This window comes from Lepus europaeus, chromosome 18 (genome assembly GCF_033115175.1).
Source record: "Lepus europaeus isolate LE1 chromosome 18, mLepTim1.pri, whole genome shotgun sequence".
Classification (NCBI taxonomy): domain Eukaryota; kingdom Metazoa; phylum Chordata; class Mammalia; order Lagomorpha; family Leporidae; genus Lepus; species Lepus europaeus.
Genome location: NC_084844.1, coordinates 68,139,035 through 68,151,948, shown reverse-complemented (window position 1 = coordinate 68,151,948; position 12,914 = coordinate 68,139,035). Strand labels below are relative to the sequence as shown.

Below are 12,914 nucleotides of genomic sequence, written 5' to 3'. Positions count from 1 at the left end.
CCCATATTCACCATATCTGAATATAGGAAAATTATTTTTACCTAAAAGTATGCACACTATAAGATGATATTTTTATTTTCAATGTCTATTTTTATCTGATTTATTTCAGTTTGTCTGTTCTCAAATACATTTATTTTCCATCCATAATCAGATTTTTTGGCTCTACGATTTTAATTTTCCATGCTATACCTTCAAATGTATTAATATCTGATTATCATTTTCATTATTTTTTTTGGACTGGTAGAGTAATAGACAGTGAGAGAGAGACAGAGAGAAAGGTCTTCCTTCCTTTGGTTCACTCCCCAAATGGCCGCTACAGCCAGCGCTGTGCTGATCCAAAGCCAGGTGCCAGGTGCTTCCTCCTGGTCTCCCATGCGGGTGCAGCACTTGGGCCATCCTCCACTGCCCTCCCAGGCTCCAGCAGAGAGCTGGACTGCACGAAGGGCAGCCGGGAATAGAACCCAATGCCCACATGGGAATAGAACCCGATGCCCACATGGGATGAGGGCACCACAGGTGGAGGATTAACCAAGTGAGCCACGCCACAGGCCTGATTATCATTTTCAATTCATTTTTGCCTTTTTAATTTTATTTTAAAGACCAGTTAACAATTTTGATTATTTTGCTCTATTTTTTCATGTGTATCAACATGACACGTAAAATCTGTTAGCATGTCCTGATTAATAACTCTTACTGTAGTTCACAATACATGAACAAAAATATCTTTTGTGATGTATTCTCTTGAAAAAATAAGATGAAAGTGCAAGCCATTGAGATAACTTTTTTGAAATGCTCATTATAAAGAGGAAGCTTTAGCTGCAAAATCATTTTCCTTATTCCTTCCTGAAACACAGATAGTGTGTTGGTAATACAGCAGCTATTATGTATCGATGAGGTAAGAATATGGAGAATATGACACATTGTCAGGATCATGTCACTGCTTACACTCTCAACTACCATATTAGCCCCAGATCATATAGTTTGGTGAGATTGTTACAAAGAAAATGATTTAGATAAGCCCATGAATTCAATTATCTGTTATACTAAATCAGGTTTATTCTTAGTAGAAATATTTTTTTTATTTTATTTAGTAAGCATCATTATTATCAATCACCCTCCTTATCTCTTACCCAGGTTGTAACTTATGGTACTTCAGTCTCCAACAAATGATGCATGAAGTTTCTCTGGTATTAAGGAAAAGACTTCCCAGTGTCTGACGCCCCTCACCTCAGCCCAATCCTAACATTACTTCAGGAGTATAACTTTGAGAAATATTTACCAAGTCATATAGATATCTTGCAGACTATAATTTTTAGTCTAAAATGATGTTTGTTCTTCTTCTCTGTTCTATTAGAAGATACTATTGATTATAATTCATCTAAACCAAAACAGCAGTGTCATTTTTACTTCAGTATAAATTTACTTTTGTTTTTTTTTCTTTTTCTACAATAAATGAAAGTGTAGAGAAAGCAATTTTAAAGACATTTCTTAAAATGTTCCCTTTAGATTAATGAATAGATGGCAGTCAGAAAGCTAGAGAAATTAAGAAAAGATATAATTAAACAAATACCTATGAGGGGGCATACTAACACTTGCCTGTTAATTATCCATGTTCAATTCCTGCTAGTAATGCCTGGCTCATTTTAACATTAATATTTATCCACAGAGTAATTGGTATCTTAGGGTGACTATTGTAGCACTTTAGGTTAGCTGACACTTAGAATGCACACACCAATCCACCTTCCTGATAATTCACTTGTGAGGAAGCAGATATTGGGTCAACTAGATGGGTTCCTGCCACATACCTAGGAGACCTGGCTGGAGTTTCTGCCTCCTGGCTTTGGCTTGGCCCAGCTGAAGCTATGAGGGTATTTGGGGAATGAAGCTGAAAAGAAGATTCATCCTCATTCTCATTCCCATTCTCATTCTCATTCTCATTCTCATTCTCATTCTCATTCTCACTCTCATTCTCATTCTCCTCCTTTCTCTCTTCTTCTTTTCAGCCTTCTCCTCCTCCTCTCCCCCTCCCCCCTCCTTCTCATCCTCCTCCTTCCCTCTCCTCTCCTCTCCTCTCCTCTCCTCTCCTCTCCTCTCCTCTCCTCTCCCCTTCTCTACCATTCTGCCTTTCCAAGAAATCATGGGATTGAGCTTCATTCAGATGTGGTGGAGTATGCCAGGGGAAAACAGGAGAGCTTCATCAAACTTAGTGATAGCTTTGATAAATTTGAGTTGTGTGATCCTGCGTTTGTGGTTGGTAATTGCCTCCAGAGAGCATCTGACATTTATCAGTATGATCAAATTCTTGTGTTGCTGGGGTCCAGAAAGACCATGAAAGCTACATGAAAATTTTACTGAACATGGGAGGCCTACTAGTCATTCCTGTAGAAGATCAGTTAACACAGATTATGCAAACTGAACAAAACACTTGGAAAAGTAAAAATACCCTTGCTGTTTCATTTGCTCCACTTGTGCAGGCAAGAAAGAATGATTACAGCAAACCTGATTCTGTGGGACTCCCCCCCCCCCCCGCCCTGTGCTCTGAGGAACCTGCGGGACTTGTCCTGTATTTACATTCACTGCACTTAGAAATTTCATAAATGATGAGACGCAGGCCAAAGGGATTCCCCAAAAGGCTCCACCCAAAATGAAAAGAGAATGAAACAGAATTAACACGTAGGTCTTTGGGGGTAATCAGCTTATTCCTCAGCCTCTAGACAGTGAGGATCACAAATAAGAGGAGGAGAAAGACCACAGCAAAGCCATGAAGCCAGAAGGGGCTCCTCAGAATTTACTGAGAAAATCATGAAGCTGCCCCTCCCTGAGTCTTTAAAAGATTACTTGACATATTTTAGAGACAAATAACAGATTAAGAAGAAAGAATGCCTACTGATAATTCCTGTAGTGTTGAATATGTAGCATTTTTTAGTTGAAAGAATTATTCCTTTCATCAGAGTGGTGGGGGAAAAGTATAACCTGTTTCTGTCAGTAACAGAAATGATGTATTCAGTCATTTAAAAGGATCCCTTTTATAAAATCTATTTTTCTTTAACTCTTGGGAAAATGCTGTTTTGTCTCAGAGTGATTTGAAAGTGGAATGCAACCAGTCAAGACATTGTGTCCTATAAATTGTTTTCTGACTCCTTACAGATTTATAGGGGTAAATGTTAGATATAATTTTATATAAGGTTTAAACCATTGTTAAGCATATAAATTTGATTTGAATTGCAGTTATTTTATGTCCTCTATGAAAGTCCCTTATAAAGAAATAAAATGCTTTGTAGACCTATTTACCTTTTTTTAAAAGATTTATTTATTTATTTATTTATTTATTTGAAATTCAGAGTTACACAGAGAGAGGAGAGGCAGAAAGAGAGAGAGAGAGAGAGAGAGAGAGAGAGAGAGAGAGAGAGGTCTTCCATCCGATGGTTCACTCCCCAATTGGTCGCATTGGCCAGAGCTGCGCTGATCCAAAACCAGGAGCCAGAAGCTTCTTCTGGGTTTCCCACATGGGTGCAGGGGCCCAAGGTCTTGGGCCATCTTCTACTGCTTTCCCAGGCTGTAGCAGAGAGCTGGATCATAAGTGGAACAGCCGGGTCTTGAACTGGCACCCATGTGGGGTGCTGGCACTTCAGCCCAGGGCATTAACCCACTGCACTACATCACTGGCCCTGACCTACTTACCTTACTTTTGTTGCAATCACTATTTCTGAGTTGCTGGAGACATATTCCAGGCAATATATGAGTGCAATAATAATGCAACATAATAAGTAATTTAGCTTTTAAATAAAACACAAATTTCATGAAATTTTACAGTCCTGCAACTTTTACTTTTGAATAAGTTGACCAAAGACCTGTGAAGGGGTGGGAGGGGATATCTGCTTCTCTCAGAGAGATTTTTAATAGCACAGCAAGTGAATATTAGAAAGTATACATGAAGGACTTCTGAAAATTTATCTGCTAAAAAACTAGGAAGTGAACAACCCTGACAATGGTCACGCCATTTTAACTACCCCAGCACTATCTTAGGGAACTCTAGTAAAACAGTCCCTGGAAATTGGGCCGAAACCATGAGTCAAGGGCAGGCAGCTGTGGTTTGAGATAACGGCGCCAGATAAAGGCATGGGAAGCACCCAACCGCCCCTTATCTGTGGGTCCCGGCAGACGGCAAAAGTATGCAAGGTATTTTCTGCATGCCCCCACCCCATTGTCTTATCCAAACCCTGTAACCACGCTTTTTTCTGCTTCTGTATCCCCGCTTCTGCTATCTCCCAGGTATATAAGCGCCCCCCAGACACTACTATGCACGCCTCTCTCCTGCCTCCCGTTGAGTTGGGTCTGGAGAGGCGTCCGCGAGCGCTCGTGAAATAAAGCCGCCTCTTGCATTTGCATCGTCTGGTCTGAGGATTTTTGAGTCTGGGGTCGCAATCTAAAGGGCCCAGCGGGGATTAGGGTCCTTCATACATTTACTACAACTCTTAGTTTGTATGGACCCTTTACATTTTTAGTATTTAAAGTTAATGAGATCATCTTGACTCTCTCAAGATTTCAAGGTCTATTAAGGATAGTTTTTTCTGTGGTTCACTGAATAAAGTATTTGGTTTAAGAGCTCCAGTGTTGTGTGTGACTCTTAGCATAGACAGTGAGTGAGCGAGTGAAATAAGCATGTGTAACTGCCACTTTCCTGGAAAGCTCTGAGTTTCAGGGCTACAGCAGGCGTGGGTAGCAGATGCACTTCAGTAAAAGGGACTTCCAGTTTATCTGAATATTTATCTTTTACAAAAGGGGGGTGCGGAGCTTACAGCATTTGATTTGGATCTTTCTAGTATAAGAAATAATCACAGAACTTGTATGTAGACAACTTCCATTTTGAAAAGCCAGTTCAGAATCACAGTATAAACTTTGGGATCTACAACATGCTCATCTAACCACTCATTTTTAATGTGTTTTTTAGCAAAATTATAATGGTTTTATCTTTTTGCTTAATATCATGTACTTAATGTACTCATTATGTGAATTTTGTTATAGCTTATCAGTGATAAAACTGGCAGGAAATGTCATTATGACTTTGTTTCCCTAGGAAGGCATGTAAACAGTCATGCCTTGATAAAAAAGTATACACTGTAACCTGCCACTTAATGTTAATATGGATTACATATTTTCAAAGGGAAAAATGTGACGGTATCCCCACCATCAGCATTATTATAATCATTATTCAGATTTGCTTAAGGAAATCCAAGCATTGCATAGTAAATAGATTTTTATTTCTCTAATAAGTTACAAATATTGATTCAAAAATCTCAGCTCTAACAAGTCTACACATCTGAAAACAGGCAGTTTAAATAATGCAAGTATGATATCGCTCCAGATAATTGAGGATGTTTTAGCAATGTGAAGGACAGTATCAGGGAAAGTACTGCTTCCAATGGCTGGGAGTAGGCTGGGGGGTACCACTGCATTTTACCTATATGATTGTTAAGCTGCTGCTAAGAAATGCTTCATCAGGTTTCTGTCTAGGAAACAGCTTCATATCGTTGTCATCTGTTGGAAATGGTCATTTGATTTGGAATCAAGTGCTTGTTTTAAAAGTGTAGCTGTGAACATGTTTTTATCTGGAAATCCTGGGGAGATTGGAAAGAAGGGACCCTCAAAGAAGGAGGTACCTCTCTCGGAAGGGAGGAGAGAACTTCCACTTTGATTATGGCCCTGTCAAAATAATGTCAGAGTTTGTGGACTCAAAAGGCTTTCCATAGCCATGGAAGCCCGTGACAAGAGCCTCGGGTGATCACTGACATGATAAATGAGAGTGTCAGTTGTTAAATCAAAACAGGAGTCACTGTGCATTTGCTCCCCATGTAGGACCTCTGTCTTTAATGAGTTGTGCTATGAGAATTAACAGTAAAACTTGTCTTCAGATGGTACTTTATATGTTGTGTGTGGGTGGCTGGGTGGGTGCAAACTGTTGAAATATTTACTTAGTATAGAGTTGATCTTCTGCATAAAACAATTAAAAATGTGTCTTAAGAATGGGATGGGAGAGGGAGTAGAAGGTGGGATGAGAGTGGAGGTGGAAGGGCCAATTTGAGGGAAAGAACTGCTATATTCCAAAAGCTGTATCTATGAAATCTATATTTATTAAATAAAAGCTTTATTAAAAAAAAGAAGACGTCCAGTTTGAAAGGGAACTTCTGGAATGACAGATGGAGGGTCTCTGTAAATAAACTTTTCCGTAAAAAAAAAGAAATCCTGGGGAGACTTAGCCATCTTTTGTCCCCCTTCTCCCCCTAATTTTATTGGAGCTGGTGTCCAGATATGTAAAAGTACATGTTCTTAAATAATGGCTTTACTATTTAGGAGAGCGTTTTTGCTAGGCATATATTTGAAGACTAACTTTTTCATAATGTCTTTCATTCTCTCATCTTTGTTAGAGTGTACAGATTTTTCATGGTAATTGAATGCTTTTTGTCATGGAAATGTATCTTTCATGTTTTTAAGTGCATTCATTACACAGTTGTGATGTTATCATTGACTTTAAAGTAGCGGTAGAAATAAAAAAATGAACAAATAATTTTTTAGAAATTTTATTTACTTTCCAAGTAGAGTTATAGACTGTGAGAGAGAGAGAGACAGAGAGAGAGAGAGAGAGAGAGAGAGAGAGAGAAAAGTGTTCCTTCCATTGGTTCACTCCCCAAATGGCCGCTATGGCCGGCGCTGCACCGATTGGAAGCCAGGGGCCAGGTGCTTTCCTCCTGGTCTCCCATGCGTGTGCAGGGGCCCAAGCACCTGGGCCATCCTCCACTGCCCTCCCAGGCCACAGCAGAGAGCTGGACTGGAGGAAGAGCAACCGGGACCAGAACCAGCACCTAAATGGGATGCCAGCACCGCAGGCTGAGGATTAACCAAGTGACCCATGGTGCCAGCCCCAAATGAACAAATAATTTTAAAAAGAACATCCAATATTCCAGAAGGAAAAACTGCTATTTTGTATTTTTGTGCAGGAATTAAAGGTGAAAGCAGTTTGAAAAATGATTTGTTTACTTTTGTCTGGAATAAAATTGCTGTAACTTTCCCAGTGCATTTCTGAATTATTTTATAAGCCTGAGTGCTCTATCAATATAATTAAAACAACACAGGAAGTCAGGCACAACCCAGGTGATCCTTACCATCATGGAGTCGAGGAAATGTTGATGGTGGCTTAGCTTCTGAGAGTTGGTTGGGCTTTATCAGCGGAATAGACAGTATATCATCAAAAATTGTGCATTTTGATGCTGTTATGCTCAAAGAAAAGAGTTTATCCAAAATTTTGTTATTTGAGAAATTATCCTCTTTTACTTTATGCCCACAACACAGATACAGTTGAGAAAAAAAAAAGGTCCGCTAAATGTAGAGAACATTGCTGCATCAGTAACTCAAAGAATCAGCTGAGGTCAGTGAATGAACGTAGGCTTTACATTAACCCCAGCAATTCAGCTTCCAGTTATAACTAGCAATGCTCTGGAGTAGGTGCAGAGAAGCCATCTAAAAGGGTGTGGTGCCCTGGTGGTGACAGCACCGGGGTCATAACCTCTGACCTTGCTCTGACCAATCAACAAGCTTCCCTCCCTGTGACCCCGGCAGCACTCCCGGGCCGCCCTCCTGTCCACGTCAGGATCCTCCCTCAGCTGCCTACTGCGGGAGGCCGGCCTGGCCGCTCGCCCTGGCCACAGTCATGGGCGCTGTCTGAAGGCCGCGTTGGCGCTGAATCCGGAGGTAAATCTGGAAGCGAGCTGTCGTGGTGGGGCGGGGGGCTGGAGGGTGGCGGGGCGCTGTGGGGACGGGGTGCCCTTCTTTGAAGAGGATGCCCTCCTGCTTGGCCAGCTGCCAGGCCTCCTCGCGGGGCCCCTGCTCACTCACGGCCAGCTGCAGCATCTCGTCGTCCATCACGCGTGGCTCCATGGAGTTGTGCAGCCGGCTCATGTTCCCTGCATGACAGGCACTGCTGAGGTCTCCCCTGTTTTTATTCAAGATTGATTTATTTGAGAGGCACAGTTACAGACCGAGAGAGAGGGAGAGAGAGAGAGCAATCGATCAATCGATCCTTCTTCTACTGGTTCCCTTCCCAAATGGCCACAACAGCCAGCGCTGGGCCAGGCCAAAGCCAGCAGTCTGGACTCCATCCAGGTCTCCCACGTGTGTGGCAGGGGCCCAGGCATGGGCGTGGGATTCGGCAGCCCTTAGGACACCGCTGGGGCACCCACATCTCATGCTGGGGTGCTGGGGTTCGAGTCCCGGGAGTTCCTGGCTCCCGCTTCCTGCTCACAATGCACACCTGGGATGGGGCGGGTGCCGGCTCAAGTGCTCGCGGCCCTACTGCCCACGCCGGAAACCTGGGCTTTTGAGGTTATCTGGGGAGCACACTAGTGGACCGACCTCTCTCCCCGCTGTCCGCCCCGGGTCTCCTCTTGTCTCAGGTGCCAACTTCCGGGCTCCGTCGGCACAGCAACAGCGTCCCCCGGTTGCTAGGGAACCAAGCACAGCCTCGCAGTCGCTAAGGGGAAGTTAAGAGGTAGACATTCTGGGTGAAAGTTGACGCGTCACATGATCAGTTCTCGGGGCGGGGAAATCCTAACACACCAACCAGGTTTAGAGAAAACAAACATTTACCCAATCAGCTCTTTCTGTGGGCGGGGATATTCGTGGATGCACCTCCTTTCCTTGCCCTGGTTTGAGTGATTGACTCGTCCTTTATCCAATAATTCTAAGGATTCTCTAGCTTGACCGGTATATGGACGAATCAACATGAAAAGCCTCTCTCTCGGAGGCGGGCCAGAGGAGGAGCCGCTGTGCCTGACTGGGACTCCAGGGACCTAGCTCGCTCTCCGGCCAGTCGGATGCCGAGGTGTGTGGGAGCTTCACTGAGGTAGAGGCGAAGGCCAATCGGATGAGGGCTGTGTAGGCGTTGCCCAATAGAGACGCGACAAGGGGGAGTGGCCAAGGGCCCGCGGCTCCGCATTCCTGAGGGTAGGGCGGGGGCGAGCCTCAGTCAGGTGGGGACCGTGGCTGGGGACAGTGGAGACCCGGGCGGGCAGACTGGACGCCCCATCCGCCGCCGAGCTTTCCGTGCAAGATGGAGTTCCTTCTGGGGAATCCGTTCAGCGCGCCGGTGGGACAGTGCCACCTCCCGGTGTCCCTGAAGACCACTGGGCTCTGCCACCTGGCACTGGCGCTGCAGAGGGCCCCCACCGTGGGAAAAGGTGGGGAGGGAGGAGACCCCGGTTCCAGAGAGCCTGTCCCCCTGCTTAGGCCTGGAAGGAGGGGCACACCTGGGCATGCCCACTGTCCTCTGATTGGCTGGATTCCCCCGCTCACCCCTCCAGGCCCCAGACGCTTGCCAAGTGACCAGGATATTGTGCTTTGGGCTCAGCACTGGGGCGGGGGTGGGGTGGGGACTGAGGGGCTTGTGCTTTAGCAGGGGGTGCCGACTTTCCCCCCACATACACACTCGGGGTGGCTGGGGGCTAAGGCGCGGGCCAAGCTGAGAGAACAGAGCGCCATGACTCCCCCCCAAAGCAGGCTGGTGGTGACACTGTTGGAAGGGTATAGTGTGGGGCGACCCCCACCGGTCCCCCTGCACCGGAACCTCTCCTAAAATGCTTCGCCTGGAAAGCGAGATCGTCGGGCACAAGGGGTACACAGAGTCAGAGTCAGGGGCAAAAAGGCTGGTAATGGGGGGGGTGAGAGGTGTGGGGGTGGAGAAGAAGCCTCCGTGTGCACATGCACACATACACACACTCCCATACACACACACTTGCCCTGGGCAAGGAGAATGAGAGGAATAGTGAGAGAGAAAAACTCTGCCAGCAGCCCAAGCAGGCCCTGCTCTGCCCCTGGGGGAACCAGGCTCACCCAACCAGCCAAGGCCAGGGACTTCCCTTGAAATACAGCTTGGAGGGGGGAAGTTGAGGGAGGGAGGGAAACAGGTCAGACCAATGGGGCCCGTGTCAGGAACACGCAGCCACACTCCACACACAAGCACATGCACTCTGCCTGCCTATTCAACACATGCCCCCCCACCCCCATATCCTGCCTTCTACAGTGTGTCCCACCCCCACTGGGGACCTGCAGGTGGGCTGGTGGAGTCAGACTCAATCTGGTTGGTTTGAAAAATAAAAGGAAATCTAGAAAATGTTTTTAAAAGTTATGTACATGGGTAAGGGGCTGGGGGGCCCTGTCCCAGGGTGGGATGGGGAGTGGCAGGGCAGGGGCGGGAGGTGGGGAACAGAGGGGAGGACAGCAGCCCCACCACTCCCAGCCTGCTCCCTACCCGCCATTCCAACCCCAGTCCCACTCTGCCCCTTTTTACTTTCATTCAAGTTGCATGCACGCATGCACACACACACACTCACACACACACACCGCTAGCCCAAGGTGAGGATCCTTGGCTGAGGATCTCCCTCCCTGCAGCTCCAGGGGACACGGGCTGGGTGGAGGGGTGAGAGCAGGTGCTGAGCCGCCACCCCCAGCCACCTTAGGCTGCTTGTGGCATTGCTCTGAGCCTGTTGGCTCCACTGTACGACTGGAAGTGCCTGCAGTCTTCCTGCCCCAGCACCCAGGCTCAGGGACTGAGGAGGAGGCAGGAAGGCGCTTTGGAGGCCTGGAAGCACTGGGGGATGGGTGGGGGTGGGGAGGGGTCCTGAGAGCCCCCTTCCATCCCAGCGGAGGCTGAGGAAGGACTTCTGCCAGACAGGCCCCTGCCCGTGCCTGGATTTGTGGGGGGGGCATAACACTTGGGGTGAGGGAAGGGGTGCCCTGTGTGGAAGAAGGAAACCAGGGCCTACCTGCCCCCTGCCCGGTCCCACCCAGCGGCTCACCTTGGGGAAGGGGCTGGGACAGGGGAGGGGGACCCAGGAGCATGCAGTGCCCCCCATGGGGCCTGGGGAGTGACAGACAGTAGCTCCTGACCAAGGTGTGTGTGACAGGACAGAGGGGTGGGTTGGGGGAGTGTGGCAGCCCCCCCAGGTGGTGTGGGGGAGTGTGACAGCCCTCCCGGGGTGGGGTGGGGGAGTGTGATGGCCCCCAGATGGGGTGGAGGAGTGTGAAGGCACCCCTGGGTGGGGTGTGGGGCGCAGTTACTGCAGGGCCTCCCTCGCCTAGGGGCTGCCTCGCCCCATAGCTGGCTGGCTGGAAGCCATACTCCCCGCCTGTCACCTCTGGCTCCATCTTACCTGAGTCGCTGATGCAGGTGGTGCAGGGGCGCCCTCGGGTGAGCAGCTTCAGCTTGGGCATCCAGCTCTGGCGCACGACCCGGAATGCGTTGGGGCACACGCCGGCCGTGATGGCATTCCTCTCGCTCTCCTTGAAGTTCTGGCGTGCAGGGCGCAGCTGTCCAGTGGTTTGCTGGAGCCACAGCTGGGGGCCAGTGCGTTCAGGTCAAAGGAGGTGGCAAGGAGCGGCCACAGCAAGACCTGGTGCCGGGTTCCTGAGCTGCGCCCTCTGATACACACCTTGGCGCCTGTCACCAGCTCCTGCTTCTTGGAGCGGTCACCCTCGTCCTGGAGCTGAGGGTGTCAACGGGTGCCAATCTAGTCGATGAGCTGGGCCGGAAGCAACACCAATCTTGCCGCACCCGGATCTGACTGCAGGTTCCGGGAGGGCCTCAACCTTTTCTCTCCTTCTCCTGGTAGGAGCTGGGCTGTCACTGGTGTAGGCGCTCCAGGTGCACTGGCTCCTGCGCTCCGACGTGCTGGGCCCACTCCCCATGCCCGCTGCAGCCACCACCACCACCACCACCACCACCACCCCCCGCCAGCTGCCCCGCCCACCCCCGCGGCCAGGGCCACCCCCATGGGCTGCGCGGCAGCCACCACGGGCCCGCTGCGGGGGCTGCCAATTGGCTGCCAGGTACAGCACGGAGAACTTGGCCATCTTGCGGTTACCACCACTGCCGCCGCAGCAGCCCCCAGCCTCCTTGGAGCCACCGTCCCACAGCAGCTTGGCCACGGGCGTGCACTGCACCTAGTCCGACTCCTGCTGCTCCGTCCTGACCTGCGACACGAGGGGCAGCGGCAAGCTGCAGGCCGGCCAGCCAGAAGTCTGCGCCACGGGGCTCTGTGGCTAGGATGAGGGCGCCCCTCTGCATGCAGGCCCTGGGAGTCGCAGCTCCGGGAGCTCGCCTTCAGGAAGAACTTGGCGCCTTTCTCCATGATCTCCTGGATCTGCAGGAAGCCCGCCATGTCCGTGAGCAGGAATTGGTCCCCCACGTTCGTGCTCAGTCGACCCGTGTAGCAGGAGCTCAGGGGTTGCTGGAAAGACTGCGGCTGCATGGCCACCAGCAGCTCCACCATGGTGCTGCGGCTGCTGTTGCACAGGCCCCGGGAGTAGGAGCTGCTGTCGACCAGCCCAGCCCGGTGGACCTCGAAGGACTGACCCCTGATCACCACCAACACCTCACAGGACAGGCCCTGCAGCCGCTGTTCGCTGAGGTGCTCCAAGATGCCGTGGCCGAAGTTGGGGATCTCCACCTGGAGGCTCTGCGCCATGGCGGTGGCTGCGCCATGGCCAGGCTCTGAGCAGGTTGGGAGGGGGGGGCTCCGACCAGCTCCGCAGCATGGCTGAGCCCGGCCTGTGTTCCGGGTGTCCCCTGTGCCGGGGCCTCGGCCTCCGCCTCCATGGCCCCCATGGCCTCCGCCTCAGCAGGAGCGGCGGCGGCCACTCATTGTTAAATTTAATTGTTTTAAAAAATGATGTACAAATGACTACATTATGTGCTAATACAGGACTAGAAAATATTTGAATTAATGTATATACTTTTATACCATTTTAAAAGTACGATTTTAAAAATACTATCCAAATAGGAGAAGGAATATCTAATTATAATTAATGGAAATATGAGAAGTGTAAATTAAGTAAATCCGCATCAGACTGTAAAGTGTGGCACC

General features: G+C 49.0%; 2 pseudogenes; one reads left to right on the top strand and one right to left on the bottom strand.

Annotated features, from left to right (window-relative positions):
• Positions 1 to 890: 890 nt before the first annotated feature.
• Positions 891 to 2,862, top strand: LOC133746955 (protein-L-isoaspartate O-methyltransferase domain-containing protein 1-like; annotated as a pseudogene).
• A 5,581-nt stretch (positions 2,863 to 8,443) lies between these two features.
• On the bottom strand, positions 8,444 to 12,515 carry LOC133746954 (nucleus accumbens-associated protein 1-like; annotated as a pseudogene).
• Positions 12,516 to 12,914: the final 399 nt, after the last annotated feature.